Source organism: Dasypus novemcinctus, chromosome 2 (genome assembly GCF_030445035.2).
Source record: "Dasypus novemcinctus isolate mDasNov1 chromosome 2, mDasNov1.1.hap2, whole genome shotgun sequence".
NCBI lineage: Eukaryota > Metazoa > Chordata > Mammalia > Cingulata > Dasypodidae > Dasypus > Dasypus novemcinctus.
Window position 1 is genome coordinate 133,929,179 of NC_080674.1, and position 22,002 is coordinate 133,951,180.

At 37.4% G+C, this 22,002-nt stretch overlaps 1 protein-coding gene across 4 annotated transcripts in view; it reads left to right on the forward strand.

Moving 5' to 3' along the window:
• MEGF10 (multiple EGF like domains 10) overlaps nucleotides 1-22,002 on the forward strand; it is a 421,346-nt gene that overhangs the window by 189,877 nt on the left and 209,467 nt on the right. For 3 of the 4 annotated variants that reach the window (XM_071209742.1, XM_071209736.1, XM_071209745.1), the window contains exon 2: nucleotides 8,989-9,176. The exons of the other annotated variant lie outside the window; for it this stretch is intronic. The gene's annotated coding sequence lies outside the window, so the exon portion shown is untranslated. The remainder of the gene's footprint in view (nucleotides 1-8,988; nucleotides 9,177-22,002) is intronic. 4 annotated transcript variants of the gene reach the window in all.

Sequence of the window (22,002 nt, forward strand, 5' to 3'; positions counted from 1 at the left end):
TTAAACTGATAGTTGAAAATAGATAATTGAGAGTTATCACTTAGATATTCTTATTTACTGATCTGATAGTCCAGTTATTTATTTTTTCATTGAATTTACTTTTGCTCTCATTGAACTAATTTGACCATGGTTGTGCAATGAACAAATACAAAGATAGAGTAGAAGTTATATAACAAAAAATATTTAGCATTTTTGTCTTTATAGAATCCCATTGTACTTATCTTAATTTTTTTTTTCTTTTTTTCATTTTTTTTAATATTCAAAAAATATGAGGTCCCCATATACCACCCACCCCCCTCATCCCACTCCTCCCCCCCCCCATAACAACAATCTCCTACATCATCATGCGACATTCAATGCATTTGGTGAATACATCTCTGAGCACCGCTGCAGCTCATGGTCAATGGTCCACACCATAGCCCACACTCTTCCACATTCCAAAAGGATAGGATATCATCTCCTGAAGCTTAATTTCATTTTTTCAAATTGATGTGACCCACTCTGACAATATAGAAGCACTATCATCATAATGCTCCTTGAAAAATTAAGTCACTTGGCTTCTGTTGCCTTTCACAATCGCTATGCCTTCATGCAAAATGATCCAGCAGTTCATATCATTGTCATTCCCAATCAAGGAAATATTGTTTTCTAAAATTAAAATTACGAATCAACTCACAGGGAATGTTGTCAAATAAACAAAGAATCATCGCTTACATTACACTGCCAAATTTTTTTTTTTTTTTTTTTTTTTTTTAAAGATTTATTTATTTTTATTTAATTTCCCCCCCTCCCCTGGTTGTCTGTTCTTGGTGTCTGTTCGCTGCGTCTTGTTCCTTTGTCCGCTTCTGTTGTCGTCAGCGGCACGGGAAGTGTGGGCGGCGCCATTCCTGGGCAGGCTGCTCTTTCTTTTCACGCTGGGCGGCTCTCCTCACGGGCGCACTCCTTGCGCGTGGGGCTCCCCCACGCGGGGGACACCCTTGCGTGGCATGGCACTCCTTGCGTGCATCAGCACTGCGCATGGCCAGCTCCACACGGGTCAAGGAGGCCCGGGGTTTGAACCGCAGACCTCCCATATGGTAGACGGACGCCCTAACCACTGGGCCAAAGTCCATTTCCCATACACTGCCAAATTTTTGATACGTTTATTTCCTCTAAATGCATTTAACTTTAATGAAGAGTAATACAATTTAATAACAACATAAAATGGAATCATTTATCTTCCCAGCCCTAGACATTGGGCAGATGCCTTTTTCTTAATACATTGTTTCAAAGTGAAAAGATTTTTTTCTTTCTCCTTCAGATTTGTCTTTTCTCATTTCTTTTTTTTTTTTTTAAAGATTTATTTATTTCTCTCTCCTCCCTCCCCACCCACCCTGGTTGTCTGTTCTCTGTGTCTATTTGCTGCGTCTTCTTTGTCTGCTTCTGTTGTTGTTAGCGGCACAGGAATCTGTGTTTCTTTTTGTTGCGTCATCTTGCTGTGTCAGCTCTCCTGTGTGTGCGTTGCTATTCCTGGGCAGACTGTGCTTTCTTTCGTGCTGGGTGGCTCTCCTTACGGGGCGTACTCCTTGCGCGTGGGGCTCCCCTACGTGGGGGACACCCCTGTGTGGCAGGGCACTCCTTGAGTGCATCAGCACTGCGCATGGGCCAGCTCCACACGGGCCAAGGAGGCCTGGGGTTTGAACCGAGGACCTCTCATGTGGTAGACGGACGCCCTAACCACTGGACCAAGTCCGCCACCTTTTCTCATTTCTATATATGTGATATATGTGGTTTAGTGAGTGATCTATACCTATGTGTATAATTAAATCACTCATCTGGCTGTAGTTTTCATGGTTGGAAATATCTGGGATTTGCTATTTCTAATTTCTGAGGCAGTGATATCTATGTAAGCCTTTAAAATTTGGTAATTACTAGTATACTAGTCAAGATTATTTCAGTTGCAAGTGATATAAAACCAACTCTACATGACTTATGCAAAAAAGGGGAATTTACTGGCACACATGACTGGGAAAACTAAAGTGGATTCTGGTTTCAGGGGCTTACATGAGGTTGATAGGGTCCTTTCTTTAACTCCTGGTTGCTCTCCTCTGTGCTGGCTTAATTCTCAGATAAATTTTCTACTTACATTTGATAAGGGATGTTCATGAAGCAACAGAGTAGGTTATTCATTGATATAGGGTGAACTTTGGTTAGTTACAAGTGGGGCAAAAGTCTCCAGCTGAGCCTAAATTGGTATTTAGAGGCTGTCTGCGTGTTTAATAGTGTTTGGCACTTTTTTTTTAGGAGAAATTTTATTGTTAGGGCCCCTGGAGAGGGGCAAGGGGAGGCAAAATGAAAGAATTGCTAAGTGCTGCCTTCTACTTTGCTTAAAGACTAGTTTTGTGACCCTGTAGAAAGTGTGGGTGTAATAGAAGGTGAAATCATTGTTTTAATAAAGAATTTTGTAAATTCTGAAAGGAATGTGGCACTGTTTAGGTGTACTAGGGCGTGATAACTTTGAAATGCTTCCAGGGGGCAATATCGAGGCAAGAAGGATCAATATCTCATGGAGAAGCAATGATGAGCCTGGAGGCTATAGTTTCATTTTTGAACACCCTCTGGAGACTCCCAGAGTCCTTGGGACACTAGGGCACAGAGCCAGAGTAATGTGAATTACAGTAACAATTGATTTAGCCCCTTGCTTTTTGGAGGGTGATTTTAATTAATTTTATATGGATAGCTTATGTGATTCCAAAAGTTTCTTTTGTAAGTAAGTACCTCTTTCTGAGATAAACAACACAGAGAATGTTGTCAGAGTTAAATTGGGATAAGTGAATGTGAAGATACAAAGAAAGAATGTCTTGTTTGTTAACAAAGATTTCAGTTTGATAGTCTGGTACAACATGCAATTCATTTAGAAAGTCAGTGACTTAATCACAGAATTATTTTAAGGAAGTCCATTTAGTCCTGTTTTTGCTCTGTCTGGGCAGAAAGATTCCACCTGTACTAGTGGAGCCATTTTTAGACATGTTGAAAGTAACTGAACAATATCAAGATTCCTTGCCTTGAGAATGCTCTTCCTATATAACTTCTTCTCTGGTTAAACCATTTAAAATTTTTAAGAAGTGTATAATGGAATTACAGGGATTTATACTTTCAAATCAGTTATGTGAACTGCAAAAGTTAATTGTAAATTGTTATCTAGATAAAAGCTTCTGTTAATTCTATTCATATGAGCTTGGATCTTAAAACTGCTGCCAGGAGAATGCTCATTAAAATGGATTTAAGATTTCAAATGAAAAATTATTGATTTCAAAAGGGGTAAACACAGTTAAGCCTTTAGAATCACCTGAAGTTATTAAATTACCAATTTAGTTACTGCTGTTAGTATTTTTTACTCTCTTGGTTATTTATTAAGTAAACAGTATAAGCTATAATGTTTGAAATGAACCTGAAAAATACCAGCCAACAATTATTTTCTACAGACATTCATGCTCTGCTGAAAAACGGTGATGATTTTTGGTATCTCTTGCCCCAATTTCCTGGCCCTCACAAAGCAGATAGCCTACTTTATGTCTATGGGAAAGAAAGATTAGGATGGAAGTGGCAATGTATGATGATGAATTTTTAGCCACCAGTAGCTAGCCAGAAGAATCTGACTTAGCACTGTCACATTTCCCATGTATATTTATGTTCTATACCATTTGGGTATTATAATAATTTTTATCTGTCCCTGGAGGCAAAATTGAGTTATATTTTAAATAGCTATTTTCTTTCTTTTCTGCTTAGGTATGCATGTAATGTGGTAGCATAATATATATTCTACGCTTGTTTCATTCCTGCAGAGAGATAATATTTTTGCAGCTGACAGAGTAAAGACATCCTTTGCTTCCAGAGTAAGAAAGAACATATTGGCAGGATAAAATACAGATGTTCCCAGTGTTTTTTCTACTTCATGGCTGTGCTGAGCAGAAGTCAGCTCCCGTGGGCATGTTTCCCTGTCCCAGTTTGGGCAGTTGGACACAGAAGTCCACAGTAGCCTCAAGATTTTAAAAGGTAGATTCAAGGAAGGTATTTCAAAATGTTTTTAGGTAAGGGGAGAAAGAAGAACTTAAAAAAATTCTCCTCCCTCCCAGAAAAACTCTTTTCATAATAAGGTTGGAATCTAACTTTTCTTCTTCCCTGTGAGGAAGGACCTTGAAAGTATAGCCAAGTTTTCTTTCAATAAATTTTATTTTTTTAAGTGAAAAACAAATAAAATTTCTCTTATCACAGTCTAGGGAAAATAAATGGAAACCCCTGTGACAAAGATGGCATTCAAATCAAATGTTTGATATCTTCCTTTTTCCCATTTCAGAAAGAAACAATCTAAAAATATAAAAAGGTTATGAAAAAGAATGTGTATGTCATCTTCAGAAATTTCTCATCTATGTCTGTGAGGCTGAGGAGTTTTAGCAGGAAATGGTAGAAATGGGAGTGCATAAAAAAGACACTGAGAAACCACTATTCACTGCCTACAACTCATTTTGGCTGTTCATCCTTAAAAAAAAATTCTTCTGTAAAGATAAGAGAAAATTGCCAGATAAATGAAGAAATTCAGTGGTTCAAAAGAGGGGGAGTCAGATGTAAGCATTCTGATGAAATAAACTAAAGTAAAACAGAATTGTAGTAGAATAAAGGGAAGAATTAAGGGAGGAGAATATAATTTTCTTAGTCAGATTCAAAAAGATACTACATTAATTTTTTTTAAGTACAGATAAAAGAAACCACCAAAACCCTAAATTTCCCTAACATTGTGGGCAGGTAGAAAGGTGATCAAAGAGGAAGTAAAAATCTGATAAAAATTTCATCTTGAACATGGAGTAGTGCATATATGTAATGCATTCCTGATATTGATAGGGAATAAATTGACATGTTTTTAAAAAATTTTAAACAAAACTGACATTAAGTAAGATCATTAGAAAAGAAAGAAAATATTATTATTTTGCAAAGAATGGCACACTGTGGAGGTGGAGGGATATAATTAAAATAATTCATGAAATAAGATGGAAGGAATAAAAATAAATATATCACTTAAGTTCTTCTATTACAATTTATTGCGAGGCCATGATGGAGTAACTCCTGTTGAATTTACCTTCCTAAGATAAAGCTGAACAAAATAATGTAAGATGATGTTTTCTCAATTGCTAAAATAAATAAACAAATACCATACAATAGGTTGGCTTAATAACAGGAATTTATTGGCTCACAATTTTGAGGAGAGGAGAAGTCCAAAATTGAGTGTTGCCAGGGTGATGCTATCTCCCCAAAGACTGTGTCATTCTGGGGCTGGCTGCCAACAATCCTTGGTCCTTGGCTTTTCTGTCATCACATGGCAATGCACATGGCAGTGTCTTCTCCTTTCTCTTCTTGGTTCTGTTGACATCCAGCTTCTTGCTGCTCCTCATGGTCTCTCTCTTTGTGGCTTCCCTAAAAGGCCTTTGGTAATCCTGATTTGGTTGGGCCACAACCTAACTGAAGTAACCTCTATAAAAGTCTTATTTACAATGGTTTCACACCCACAAAGATGGATTAAGAACATGTTTTTCTTGGGTTTGAAAATCCAGACCACTACAGGTGATTATTTTTAGGCATTGCAAAATAAGCAGTTCAGGTCCTTGAGAAATCTGAAATACATGAGGTGAGTACCACATTCAACCTGGTTTTATGTCCAGGAACACTTTCTTAAATGTTGCACAAAAAGATGAAGCCCAAATGAAGAACACCAATCTTACGTGTGTTGAGGAAGCAGAGACTGAAACTCAGGGCTGCAGAAGCAACTGGAATTTGCAGGGTAGGATTCTAGAAAGGAGGGAGCTGTACAGAAGGAGCTCACAGAAATGGAGATTCTCCTTGGCTCTTTGGTTGTGATCTGTTCAGGGCTTTATATGTACAAGTTGAAATTCCCAAGGCCTAGAAGTCAGAAGCTGCTAAGGAGTTTAGAACTGAATGGAAATGCCAAAGGCCACACAGTGCTAGAAGACACTGCGGTTTTGGTTCAACCATAGTAAAAACACTTCACTAAGTATATCAGACATTCAGTTGCAACCAGAAAGGCCATACTTCTTGAATAAGGAAAAAAATCACATCCTGGAATGCTAAGGTCAAAACCCTAAGGTCAAAAGCAATATAACATGACCCAAAAAGGTATAATATGAAGCCAAAAGTATTAAGAAAATGAATAAGCAAATGGTTTAATTGCTGACCAGAACAAAACACTTCACCTTTGAAAAGGAGACAACATAAGCCAGTCTCTACAGTAAATCACCCACAACATATGATATTCAATTAAAATTTATCCCATATGCAAAGAAACAGGAAAATGTGACCCATAATCAAGATAAAAAGCAGCATTAGAAAGAGCTCCTTAGATGACCCAGATTTTGGAGTTAGGACACACATTTTTAAAAACAGATTATAAACATGTTCAATGATCTAAAGGAAAGCATGGACTTTGTGAATGAACAGGTGGGCAATTTCAAAAAGAGAAATACAAACTATGAAAAGGAACCAAATATAAATGCCAGAAATGACATTTTCCCTCAATGGCTTAAGAGCAGGTTAGACATTGCAGAATAAAAGTCAGAGATATTATAATAAAAATAGATCAGTAGAAAATAACCAAACTGAAAAAACAGACACAAAATAGAATTTTTAAAGGAATAGAGCCTCAGTATCTTTTAGAACAATATCTATGATCTCACACATTATCAAAGTCTCAGAAGAAAAGGTAAAAGATATTTGAAGAAAAAATAGCCAAAAGTAGTAAGAGAAAATCAACCTACAGGTCTAAACTCATAAATTCCAAAGCAGAATGTATTTCAAAATATTCCTTAAGAATGAATGTTTAAAATTTTTTTTAGATGAATATAAGTTGAAACAATTTGTCCACAGTAAACATGCACTATAAGAAATATTAAAAGAAGTTCATCAGGTTGATGACAAAACTTGGCACTATTAGAAGGAATGAACAGCATTGAAAATGGTAAATATATGGCTAACTATAAATGGCTTTTGTTTTACACCTTTACATTTCTTTAAAAGATAATTGGGGAGCAGATGTAGTTCAAGAGGTTGAGTGCCTGCTTCCCATGTATGAGGTCCTAAGTTCGATCTCTGATACCTCCTAAAAACAAACAAACAAAAAAACCAACTCTCATTGGGAAGTGGATGTCACTCAGTTCTTGAGCAGCCTGCTTCCCATGTATGGGGTCCCAGTTTGATCCCTGGTACCTTCTAAAAACAAACAAACAAATGAAAAAATCAGCTTTCATTGGGGAGCAGATGTAGCCCAGTGGATGAGTGCTTGCTTCCCATGTATGAAGTCCTGGGTTCAATCCCTGGTACCTTTTAAAAAATAAAAAAAAAGATAATTGACTGGTTCAAGCAAAAATAACAATAATGTGCTATAGGGTTTTTAATGTGTATTAGTAAAAAATGACAATTACATAAAGAGTTGAGTTGGGGTAAATTGAATTCTAACATTGGAAGATTCTTATATTCGACATGAAATGGTACAATATTAATTCTAAGTAGATATATTAAAGTTATGTATTGTAATCCCAAATATGTATGTGTATAAGACAGAGAGAGAGAGAGCAATAAAAAATCCTAACAGAGGCAATAAAATGGAGGATCAAAAAGTATTTTATTGACCTAAGAAGAAAGAATAAATGAGATGGGACAAATAGAAAAAAAACCCCACCAGTGTAATAGAATTAAACCCAGATATAGTAAGAATTATATTTGATGTAAATGAACTAAATATTCCAATTAAAAGATAGAGATTATTTGACTTAAAAAATGAGGCACCAACTAAATGCTGTCTACAAGAGCTACTCTTTAAATAAAAACACACAGATACATAGAAAGAAAAGACATGAAAAAGTATATACCATACAAAGACTTATGTGACTGTATGAATATCAAAGTAAACTTCAAGACAAAATGAAGAACATACCGTAATTTAAAAATGAGTCCGTTTATCAAAAGAATACAACAATCCTAAATGTGTATTCACCTTAGTAATTATGTTTAACATAGTTCCTGGCACATAGTAAGAATATTTTAAATGTGGCTATTATCAATGCAAGGATGACTCAACACAAGGAAATCCATTAATGTAATTCATTAGATATATAATCAAAGGAGGAAAAGCTTCTGACATTTCAATAGGGACAAAAATGCATTTGCTAAAATCCAATCATCTCTCCTGATTAAAACAAGTAAACAATAAGTCTTGGCAAGCTGACAATAAAAGGCAATTTCTTTAAGCTGATGGACATCATAAATCAAGAGCAAATATCATATTTGATGTGAAACATTAGATATATTCCTATTTAAGCTAGGAATAAGGTAAATTTGTTCCTATCAACTGTTGCTATTTTGTGTTATAATGGAGGGTCTCACTTTAACCAATGCAATATGACAAGAAAGAATAATATGACATACAAATATAAAAGAAAGATACAAGCATAATTATTTGAAAATCCAAGAAATTACCTGAAAAAATTGAGTCAATAGAGGTCATTATGATACTCAGATACAAGATTAACATAAAAAACCAATGGCTTTCTTATATATTATCAGCAACATAATAAAAAATAAAATAAAGAAAAGGGAATCCACTCATCATAACTATAAAAACTATAAAATAACTAATAAAAGCTCAAGTTTATATGTTGAAATCTATGAAACTGTAATGAAACCATAAAAGAGCCAATAGTGCAGTATAACAGTGTTAAGTTCTTTTTTGAATCTCATAAGATTACCTTCTTAAACTTATCTATTTCTGGGGGTGGGTACCCTTTGATTGCATTAGATTCACTTTAGATCACTTGATTAGATTGCTCTTGATTGTACTACATCAATGAGGCATAGCTCAGGTTGAGTCTCTGCCCTCTTGTTGGATTTGATATAAATGGAGACTCACAGAGAAAGGAAGTGGCCATATTATGTTGGTTCTTCCAGGTGAGAGAGAGGAAGCCTCAAGGTGCTGAGAGAGGTCCTGGAGTCTGGAACCAGCAGAGCACAGTGGCACAGAAAGGGGTCTCTGAGGGATTGGACCCAAGGAACAGCCCATGGCTAAGGAGATAAGTCCTGCTCATCTGCCTGATTGCCACATGGCAGGATGCCAGGATTACCAGTAGCTGACTTTGGTAAGAAAACATCTCTGAGGGTGTCTTTTTTTTTTAAGATTTATTTATTTATTTTTTTATTTCTCTCCCCTCCCCCTCCCCCCCCTTCCCACATGCTGGTTGTCTGTTCTCTGTATCTATTTGCTGCATCTTCTTTGTCCACTTCTGTTGTTGTCAGTGGCATGGGAATCTGTGTTTCTTTTTGTTGCGTCATCTTGTTGTGTCAGCTCTCCGTGTGTGGGGCATCATTCCTGGGCAGGCTGCACTTTCTTTCACACTGGGTGGCTCTCCTTACGGGGCCCACTCCTTGCGTGTGGGGCTTCCCTACATGGGGGACACCCCTACGCATGGCAGGGCACTCCTTGCATGCATCAGCACTGCGCATGGGCCAGCTCCACCTGGGTCAAGGAGGCCCAGGGTTTGAACCACGGACCTCCCATGTGGTAGACAGATGCCCTAACCACTGGGTCAAGTCCATTGCCATCTGATAGTGTCTTGATTTGGACCTTTCATGGCCTCAGAACTCTAAGGTTTTACCCTAATAAATTTCTCATTATAAAAGCCAACTCATTTCTGGTACCTTATGTAGTAGCCCTATGGCAAACTAAGACATGCAGTTACATAGCATATTCCTAAATCAAAAGACTATTTTTTATATCAATCCTTCACAATTTATTTAGGAATGTAAAGTAATCCTAATAGTTGTTTATGAAATTTCACAAGCTGAATCTCTTGTCTAAAAAAGAAAGAAAAATAACAAGTAATAGCCTGGAAGATTCTGAGAAAAAAATGAAAAAATGAAAAAAAATTCTTTCAGAAGTTAAAAATGCATTTGAAAATATATTTGTAAAAATATATTATTAGTGCAAGTATAGACAGAGGTATTGATTAGCAAGATTGAACAGAATCTAGTAATAGGCTTATGCATGCTGGAATTTAGTGTAGTAATTAAGAGCATGGGTCTCAAGCCAGGCCAAATACTAGGTGTATGTTCTTGGGCAAGATAAATAAATGCTGTGCCTTAGTTTCTTATGTGTGAAATAGGGACCATTATACAATCAATGTCTTATGATTGCTTTTAAGAGTAAATATGTAAATATACATAAGGCACATAGAAGAATGCCTAGACTATGGTGAAAACTATGTAAGTGCTAGCTGCTATTGATGATAAAGATGGTAAACAGATCAGTAGAAAGATGATGAATTACTTCATGAATTGTGCTGGTATGACTGGTTATCCATTTTGAAAGAAATACAGTTACCTTATACCATAACAAACTACTAAACACCTAAGTATTAAATGAAAAGATAGAAAGATATACATAAGCTTGTGGTGAAGAAAACCTATCTAAGCAAGATATAAAATAGGAAAGCCATAAAGGAAAATAATCACATATTAAATGCGTGAAAATTGGAAAAGAAAGTTTTAGATGCAAAAGACTTCATAAACAACCTTAACAGACAACCAACAACCTGGAGAATTATTGCACTTATTAACAAAGGATTAATATCAATGTGAGCCAACAGAAAAAAAGATAAATTTTCCAATAGAAAAAGGAGTAATAGATATGAATAAGCAATTTACAGAAACAAGAAATACAAATGTTCAATAAACCCTACAAAAATGCTCAACCTCATAGGCAACCAGAGGAATGTAAATTAATGTGATACATTTCTATTTTAGGAGGGCAAAATGATAAACCTTTATTTTGGAGGGCAATTTTGGAGTATCTACTAAGATAAAAACTGTTCATATTTGTTGACTTAGCAATTCCATATCTAGGAGTTTATTCTAATGAATAGTTGAACAAGCACACAGGCATAAAGTTCTGTGTACAAGAATGATCAATGCTGAAAAATGGGAAACAGCCAAATGTTCAACATTAGAAGAGCAATAAAACAAATTCTGGTAAAGCCATAATGTTGAATAATGTGCATCTATTAAAAAGAATACGGTAAGTATGTTTAATATACCTTATATAATATGTGTGTGTACAGCTTTCCAAGATATATTATCAAGTGAAAAAGAGTAAAATATTTCATAATCCATAATAATTCATAATAATATTTAAAAATTTACATTGTGCTTGCATGTAAACATAGGAGGGCACAGGAAAAAATACTGAAAAGAAAATGCTAAACAGTTAACTGTGGTTAACTCTGGAATGGGCAGGAGTGAGGTGGGAGCAAGTAGACCCTTAAATTTTGTCTTTACATTTAGGTATAGTTTTGACTTTTTATAATGAAAGTGTGCATATATATATATATATATATAATAAAGAGCATTGTACATAACGGATGAATAACTACTGAAGAAGTTGAAAAAGCACTAGGATACAGACTGCTTTCTCAGCAAATGGTAATTCCAATGATTTAAAAACCTTCAGAGAAAGACATGAAATATTCTAATTCTTTCAATATGGCTAACATACTCCTAATTCCAAACCTGATAGAGACAACACATAACAAAAACTACTGTTCATATTCACTTATAAGTAAGAATGCAAATATTTTAAGTAAAATACTGGCAAATCCAGTCAGTATACCATATCAGATGTTTATGCCCCAAATGCAAAAGTGGTTTAAAACATGATAAATATTAATACTTTTCATAAATTAAAAGAGAAAATACACTGACCATCTAGAGATTACCTGACTCATTCATTCATCCAACAAATTTTTATTGAGTCAGGTATTATCATCAATTCATGGAATAAAATCAAATATCCAGACTACCAGAAACATACTGGTATGGAGGAAAACAGACAATAAAACACATGATAATGATAAAATATGAAGGAATATTTGGATAAGGGACATACTAGAAATAGAAGTAGATGATCAAGTATCTGTCTGATATCAACAGAAAATAACACACATGTTGAGGAAAACTAGGAGCATTCCCATTCAACTCAGGAGCTAGACACTCAGTCATTCCAAACCTTTCAATAAGCTTTGACCAGTGCAGCAGGACAAGGAAAATACATAGATCAGACACATTAGAAAAGAAAATTACAATATACAATTATAATTATATATGTAATTTTTGTGGAAATTAATTATAATTTAATTTTTGTGGAAATTCAGAAAATGATTCTTATTTAAAATTTTAATCTTTATTTTTGTTAAAGTAATACATACACTTTTAAAAAATTGAGTTCTGCTAGTGTATAAAAAGCAGCCCTCAGCTTTACTCCTTCTAGCTTTTGATTTCCACTCCCATAGTCCACACTTTCAGCAGTTTTTACTGGTATTTGCATTCGTGTTTACAAACAAAATAATTTTTTCCTGCTACTGAAGTGTTTTAAAATAATAATAATAGCTAACATTTATTGCAAACTCAGTACATCCAGTTCTAAGTATTTGACCTATATTATCTCATTTACCTTGTAAAAGTCTTATGAGGTAGTCACTAAAATTTCCCCTCATTATTTGATAAAGGAGGTAAGAATTGAGAGGTTGCATAGTAGCAAGAGGTGCCCTGGGATTTCCTTTTTTTTTTTTTTTAGAGAAGTTGTAAGTATACAGAAAAAATCATGCAGAATATACAGAGTTCCCATATACGTCTCCTCCATTTACAACTTAAGTTTTGTCTTCATTTTTCATTTTTGAATATTATCTATGGAAGATAAGAATTTAGCTCTCTTACTTTGCTCTCTTAAACCCTGACCAATCTTCCTCCCCTCACACAAATACACATCCCACAAACCCACATATTTCACCTTCTTCTTTTCACTCTAGTAATATTTTTGGTTCTATCAGTATCCAGTATCAAAATTAGTATGTCTGTGCAAATATTAGTTACAGCTGAGCCTCACAGTATCCTACAGTTTTCTTTCATATACAATTTGTTTTCCTGGGAGTTAATAATGGTCTTGCTTTTAAATTTGCTTTGTTATTCCCACAACTGACAGGTAAAATTGAGAGTGAAGGAGGAAGAAACCTGGGGGGGGGGGGGGGGGGGAAGGAGAGGGAGGGAGGGAAGGAGGGAGGAAGGAAGGAAGGAAGGAAGGGATGAAGGAAGAAGGAAGGAAAAGGAAGGAACTAGAGAAAGAAAACCCTGTCCAGACAGCCATACATTTGAGGAAATCTAAGAATTCTAGTAGTTCTTGAAACTATGCATCCTGGAGTCATCTTTTTTTACTCTACAATGGATTGGTTACTCTTTAGATTTGCTGCCCAGTTGTTTGTCAGTAATTTCCTTTCAGAACCATACTGGAAACATTTCTTTTCTTTTAATGATGTTGGAGTTTCTATTTGCTGGATGCCATGTCTTCTTCTATGGTTTACACCCTTGTTTGGAGGGAACATTTCACCCAGTACCTTCCAAGGAACTTGGAAACTGTGCCCCCAACCTAGGGAGGAAATATTGCTGCTACTGTCCCACTGGGCACCAGAGAAAACTGCTGTCCCCTCTGCTACCCCACTACTGCATCTCTACCTCAAAGTAACCAATGTCATGTTTGTAACGGGAGTTCTACTCTGGGAAATATACCCTGCCATCACTGGCACCACAACACCTAGAAACCCCTGTTGCCACCTGTGCCTGCAAGTTGTAAATGGTACCCGGCACTGTGTTTTAATCTGTTAGATGATTTTACTTAAAATACATCTTTACAAGCTATGTTTCTAAATGTTAATGTTAAGGGGAAAACACTCCATTCTTTTAAACAGGTGAAATAATTGAGCTAGATCAAGTAGTCTGAAAATGGCCTTTAGCAAGTTGGTGGGTAAAACCAAGCGGATATGACAGAATTAATTTATAATTTTAAGTAAATATATTACAGTGTTTTCAACAAGCATTCCAATAAACATAGTAAACTGTAACAACTGGTGAATTCAATGGCAAAGTAATATTTCTAAGAAAGATTTAAATATTATGATAAAGATTTGTTCTTAGCAAACAAACAGAAACAACACTTTTGGTGACAAGTTATAAAATAAACACAGTTTTACTTTAAATTTCTTGGTGACAGGGACGTGTATATTTGTTAAATATTACTTATCCATCTTTACAGTGATAAGGGCTAGTGCAAGGAGTGAAGAAACTCAATCTTTCAAATTTATTAAAAGATTAAACTCTGTCTCTATTACTTCAGTGTCATTTCCATGAAATGCTAAATTAAAGAATATCTTTAACATAGTGGTAAAATATAAAGATGAATTTTTTTTTTCAAGTCCATGGGTTAATTTTTTTAATAGAAAAGGGATAACAGAAATCAGATAAACCTTACTTTTCCAATTGTGTTCAGTTTTCTTCCTTCGTATAACAAATGCTCTTCCCTCTGGAATGGAAAATTGGAAAAATTTCCTTAATCTCAGAATTAAAATGAATTAGTATCAATCTGCCTCTTCTTGGGTTAATCTTTGGCTACTTGAGAAAATGATTGGTTTTAAAGTGTAGGGGCACAAATGGGGAGGAAGAAACTTAAGAGAGAAGGAACTATGTAAAGATAGCCATTGTTTTCAAGTACTGCACCACTTAATTCTAGAAAATTAATAAGAGAAAGTAGATTTTGGTGAGTTGTTACATGTTCTAAGTTAGACCCACTTTTGAGTTGAATAATATCCATTAACAATTTTTTGTTAAGTTTAGACTTTGCTTCAGATTTGGGACAATACGACTTCGGAAGACATATAAAGAAAAAGGCATAGGGTTGCAGGACAGAATTTGATGGGCATTTCTCTAATTTCTCTTACCTAATAAGACCTATATGTCATGATCAAGAGGACAGTGGTGGTGAGGGCCACTGGAGAACGGCTGCGCCTGCACTGTGAATAATTTCTTTATGAAAGCAGGCAGCAGAGGAGGAGGCGATGGGGCCAACTGTGACTCTCCTGTGGCAGAATTGGTTAATGTATGGTGGGGTAGGGTCAGCTCCCGACTTTGGGAATCAAGAATCAAGAATCAAGTTCTCATGCCATTCCTGCCACCCACAGGCTAAAGAATGAAGCTTATATAAATGGGATGTACACTTAGGGTTATGATTTCCTCAGTTCATAAAGTCTTTTTTGATGACCCAACAATCTCTATTTTGAGCTTCCATTCTGTTTGATTGTGGAAAATTAACACTATCAATTTATCATCCTTACAAGGTATGAGGGATGGGGCAAAGGAGCCTTAAACTGCATTGAGATGTCAAGTGGGGAGGGTATGGCCCCGGGTCATCATCATCCTATGTGATATTTGCTGGATAAAGACGCCCATCTGGTTCCTGGTTGTCCTTATTCTTCCTGTGGTGATGTCCACATTTCCACATGGTCTCTGGTTTTGTATGACTTGTGCAGCTACTCTGCTGTGTCCCTCATTATAGCTACAAGGCCCTTCCTGATTTACCAATCCCCTCTCTGCTAAATTTCTCAGCTTTTAGGAACAACTTTTAGATGATAGTTTGTGCTACTTTAGGGTTACAGGAAAGGGAGGAGTTGTCTCAATCCTTTTCTGCCTAGAGAGGCTGCCATGCCTTGGTGGCCCAGGGTCTCAGTGAAGGTAAATTGTTAGTTCACATAAGAAGGCCAGCGATGAAATGGGCTTCAGGGCAGGCGGACCCAGCAGTTCAGTGATGTACTTAAAGACCCAGGTTCTCACTGCCTCTGCATTCTGTAGTATTCCTTTATTCTAAAGCCAGCACCTGTCTTGGTTGTATGAGAACTGTCAGCAGCTATCAGGGCTTTTTTTTTTTTTTTAATGTCCAATTGACTTCTGTTCTTCTTTCTTAAGAATGAGGAGGAATGTTCCCTCAAGTCTCTGGCAAACTCCTCTTCACCTCTCATTGACTGTAATTGTGTCACAGGCCCATTTTTGAAACAATTTTTAGCAAAAGTAATTGTATTACCTTTAGACCAAATTCAGGCTAAACTCTGAAGCTGAGGTTGAAATCACTCTCTGCTAAGGCACTTGGTTTCTGAACAAAATAAGTAATTTTTTAGAAGCGAGTGAGAAGGATGGGTACTCCTCTTGAAATTAATATTAGTCAGGAAAACAAACCCCAGGAGGCATTTCAAGCAGAGTGGGATTTAACACTGGGACGTAGGCTGCAAAATTGTCAAAAGAGCTGAAAGAGAAGAAAGGGAGGAGGGTAAGGTGATGTTGATTAACATTCAGGAACTTCAGGAAGCCGCTACTGCCACTGCAGGAACCCACCTGAATTGGTCTGAGCCTGTGCTCTTCTGTCCCTGTAGAGGCAGTGCATTTGCTGCAGGAGCACTCTGCTGCCACAGCAAAGCCAGGGAAAGAAGACATTGTTCCAACTTTCTTTTTCCCTTTAATTAATTAATTTTTTAAAACAGCTTTCTTGAGATATAATTCATATATCAGACTATTCACCCATAGGTAGTGTACAGCTCAAAGACTTTTCTTATATTCACAGATATGTGCTTTCACCACCACGATCAATTTTAGAAGATTTTTATTACCCCAAAAATAAACCCCATATCCATTAGCAGTCACTCCCTACTCCCTCTATTCCCCCTCAGCCTCAGTAACCATTACTCTACTTTCTATCTCTTTAGGTTTGCCTATTGTGGACATTTCATATAAATTGGAATCTTACAATATGTGGTCCTTTGTGTCTGGCTTCTTTCCCCTTAGCAGGTTTTCTAGGTTCAACCATGTTGTATCATGTATCAGAATGTCATCCCTTTTGGTGGTTGAATATTTGTATATACCACATATTGATTATTCATTCCTTAGTAGACACTTGAATTTTTTCTACTATGGGGCTTTTATGAATAATGCAGCTATGAGCATTCATATACAAGATTTTGTGTGGACATAAATTTTCAACTTTCATGGGTATGTACCTTCAAGTATAATTTCTGGGTATTTGGTAACTTTCTGTTTAACATTTTGAAGAGCTGTTAGGCTGTCCATAAACAACTGTGTTATTTTACCTCCCACTAGCAATGTATGAAGTTTCCGATTTCTCCACATCCTTGACAACCTTTTTTTTTTTCTTTTTTTCTTTTTTTTTTTAAAGTGGTATTTTTTTTTTATTGACTTTGTAATAATATTACATTAAAATATATATGTGAGGTCCCATTCACCCCCCCCCCCCCCCAACAACACTCTTTCCCATCATCATGACACATCCATTGGATTTGGTAAGTACATCTTTGGGCACCTCTGCACCTCATAGACAATGGTCCACATCATGGCCCATACTCTCCTCCATTCCATCCAGTGGGCCCTGTGAGGATTTACAATGTCCGGTGATTACCTCTGAAGCACCATCCAGGGCAGCTCCATGTCCCAAAGACGCCTCCACCTCTCATCTCTTCCTGCCTTTCCCCATACCCATCGTCCACCATGTCCACTTTTCCCAATCCAATGCCACCTCTTCTATGTGGACATTGGATTGGTTGTGTCCATTGCACCTCTATGTCAAGAGGAGGCTCAGATTCCACATGGATGCTGGATGCAATCCTCCCATTTTCAGTTGTAATCACTCTAGGCTCCATGGTGTGGTGGTTGTCCTTCTTCAATTCCATCTTAGCTGAGTGTGGTAAGTCCAATAGATCAGATTGTAGGTGCTGGAGTCTGTTGAGGCTCAGGACCTGGCTATCACATTGTCAGTCCAGAGATTCAAATCCCCTAAATATATCTTAAACCCCAACATTAACGGCACCTCCAGCACATTAGCATGAAAGTCTTATGAAGGGAGATCCCATCTGAGTCCAGATTCATCACACATAAACACCATTTCCAAAGAGGGGCCATCTGCCCTGGTAGTTAACCCCATCGGCCATGACCATAACTCCCATGGGTCTCTTTAGCCCTCAAAGGAACCAATATCTGGGGGTTGTATCTGCTTTATCTGTCTCTCTGACTCTGCTCAGTTGTGCATGAGGGCAATCCTTCTGCCAGCCTCCAGACTCTTTTTTAGAAACTCGTAGCCATATAAACTCATTTCTCCTTTCCATTTCCCCCTTACTTTAGGTCAAACAGCATTTTAAAGTCATGTTATTTTATGTAGACATGGATATTCTGCTGATCCGCATTGAACCTTCCGTATAAGGTCATTTTCCAGTTGCATCATCAGTTGGTAGTTGATAGTGGTCCCTCGTTGCCAGGGAGGCTCATCCCCGGGTGTCATGTCCCACGCTGGGGGGAAGGCATTGCATTTACATGCTGAGTTTGGCTTCGAGACTGGCCACATTTGAGTAACATGAAGGCTGACAGGAGGAAATTCCCAGGCACAATGTTGCTCTAGGCCTTGTTCTTATTTTAGGTTTATCAGCTCACAAGCATAGTCATTAGCATCAGGGGCTCACTGTTGAACCCTCACTCCCTCCCGGTCCCCGCTGCTGTACCTGGGAGACTGTCGCTGCTCCCCTAGGGACCACGACAGAGCACCACTGGCCAGGAACCCAGTACCCCCCCTGCTGTGGTTTTTAATTGTTGCCACTATGAGTATATCCAAACATTACCATGCACCCTGGACATATGTTCTGTACAGCTCCCTGTCAGCCATATATCACCTGTCATTGGTATCCCATACCAGTATCCCTCCATTGCCACTGTTGAAACACTCTGTGATCCAGAACTCCCCGAAATTTGAAGCCCAATATAATGTCATGGTCCCTTACTAGGGAATGGCATATAGCGATGGGTTTAAAGGATAGATAAAGAACTTGGATAAAGTTAGATAAAGAACTTAGATGAAGAATGTTGACTTGAAAAAATTCCACATCCTATCTTTTTCTTTTTTTTTTTTCCCCCCCCCTAATTATTCAGCTTTTCTTCACAGGAGTCCTAGACCACAGCAATGCATATATATAATATACAGCACTCCCACACATCCACCAGAAAACCTTTTCCCTTCCACAGTGATACTCTTACGCCCTATTCATATCATATTTACTTGAAGTGATGTACAGAGTCTGAGACATTAGCTTTCTAACAAGGTGACATCTGTGCTTACATTATGGTGCATACTTTAGGATACACAGTTCTTTACATTTTTAGTTATCCTATGTTTTACATTATGGTTTACATTATCAGTCTGTCATCTCCTATATGTTATAGTGTAATATTACATGTTTTATATCCATCCTTGTGTACTCTCAAGAAACTCCTCTCTTACCCCCCATTTACTTTGGTTCCACACATTTAACGTCCATTTTCCCTTCCACCTTGGTGCCCACAGTGACAGCCAACCTCCGTTTCCTGAGGAGCCACTTCCAGAGATAGATGGAATAGTGTTCAGGGCCTAACTTGCTCAACTGCCCCAATGCCCTGGGAGCCACCCTTTCTCTCGAGGGATACAGTTCCCTCTATTTGATGGCATTAGTCCTCCCCAGGATGTGGGTCCACCCCCACTCTCACTACTTGGGTTTCTACCCCATGGTGTCACCCACTCTGGCAGAATGAGCATTTAGACATTCCCCAGGAGCCCGTCCTGCATCAGACCCTCCCCTCCGAGCATTCTAAACAGGTAACCCTCTTTATTATATTTTGATATGATTTTCTCGGCATTTTACTCTCCACCAACACCTGACCCTCTCCTGTGTTCGTATGCTACCCCTCCCTCCCCCCACTTTTGGGCAACGTTACCCATCCGTCCCTCCCCAGCCACCCTCAAACCCGCAAAGCCCCAACCAAAGGCAACCCCTTGCCCCCCTTTTATCTCTTCTTTGTGTTCATACTTACCACCATCTCGTCTTAAATTCCACCCCTGCAGACATCAGCTCATATCCTTCCTCCACCCTCCGATTTCCTGTAAGCCTATCGTTCAGTCTCTTGCTATCTAGGGCAGCTTGTTTATTTCATATCATTGAGGTCATGTAGTATTTGTCCTTCAATGTCTGGGTTGCTTCACTCAACATAAGGTTCTCAAGATTCATCCATGTTATCACATGTGTTTGTAGTGTGTTTGTTCTTACAGCCGAGTAGTATTCCATTGTGTGTATATACCACATTTTATTGATCCACTCATCTGGACAACCTTTTTTATTATCTGTCTTTTTTATTATTGCTATCCTAGGGGATATGAAGTGCTTTCTCCTTGTGGTTTTGATTTGCATTCCCTTTATAACTAATGATGTTAATCATCTTTTCATGTGCTTATAGCCCTTTGTATATCTCCTTTGAAAAACTGTCCATTCAGATCCTTTGCCCATTGTAAAATTGAGTTGTCTATTTATTATTGAGTGTGGTGGTTTTTAGCTGTATTATAAAAACATGTTCTTACACTTAATTTATTCCTTTGGGTGTGAACCCATTATAAATAGGACCTTTTGATGAGGTTACTTCAGTTAAGGTGTGGCCCACCTCAGTCAGGGTGGATATTAATCCTATTGCTGAAGTCCTTTAGAAGCAGAATGAAATTCAGAAAGATAGAAAGAAAGCCATGGGAAGCCAGAAGCTGGAATTCAGTGGAACCCAGAAAAGAATGGAGAGGTCAGCGGAGATCACCATTTGTATTGCCATGTGACAGAGAAGCCAAGGACCAAGGATCACCGGCAGCCAGCCCCAGGATGCTAGTCTTCAGGAAGAGAGCATTGCCTTGGTGACACCTTGGTTTGTACTTCTCTCAACCTTAGAACCATGAACTAATAAATTCCCATTGTTTAAACCAACACATTGCATGGTATCTGACTGAGGAGCCCAGAAACCTAAAACGGAGTTGTAATCATTGTTCTATATATTTTAAATATAAGTTCCTCTCAGATATGATTTCCAAATATTTTTTCCCATTCTCTGGATTGTCTTTTCATCTTCTTGATGGTATCTGTTGAAACCAAAAGAGTTTTTGATTTTCATTATGGCCAGTTATTTTTTCCCTTTTGTTGCTTATGCTTTTGGTGTCATATCTAAGAAACCATTACCTAACCCAAAGTTATGAAGAGTTTCATCTATGTTTACTTCTAAGCATTTTATAGTTTTAGCTCTTATACTTAGGTTTTTGATCCATTTTGAGTTAATTTTTGTATGTGGTGTGAAGTAGGAGTTCAAATTCATTCTTTTGCCTGTAGGTGTACAGTTGTCCGAGCACTTGCCTTTGATTTTATGCAAATCCTTTTCACTGGATTTGCATCCTGAACTGAAACTCTGCTGGCAAGTGAGATGGTGAAATGTAGTTTCCAGAATTCTAGCCCCTATGATACAGGGGAGAGCTTAGAATGGTGAGAACCAACTCACATCGTCCAGCACAGAACTAACATAAACATCAGGTTTTTGTGGGGTGTTGCTGTCTCCCAGATGTCTAGAAAGAAAGTATACCACATGTTTCCTTTTACTCAGAGATCCTAAGTTTATCCAGGATTATGTTAACACTCCCAAATCTTGGGAGGGATACAGGACTCAGGACTCCCAACTCGTTTTGTTTTATTTCTTTCTTTTCTGTTCTCTCCTTCTTCCCAGTCCAGGGAATTCTAAAATCAAGTCTAGGAAAAATTGTGCCCAAATCATTCCAGATATTTCTGTTTCACATGCTTTTGTTCTCTAGCCCTATATATCTCCTCTCTTAGAGTTGGTTCCTCACAAACTGGGCTAAAAAGGGGGGGCTTTGGTAGAGATGAGGATAATTTTGCACCAACCAATTCTTTGGAAGTTTTATCCTGGCACACATGAACATGCTACTGATGTGGTGTAAATAGAGATGAGGTAAATGTCTTGGGGAAAATTGCTATAGTACTTGATGAAAGTAACAATAAGATTCAAGACAGAACAGCACCAACCAAAACTTCCTTTGCTTTAAGAAACATATGCAGTACCAGGTGTTGCTTACCTTTAAAGATATATTGTACTGCTTTTCTTCATTTTGAAACAATTTTTAATGAACATATTATGGTAAACTTTTAAAAGAATGAAAGAAAATTTTAAAAGCATCAGAGATGATTTTTG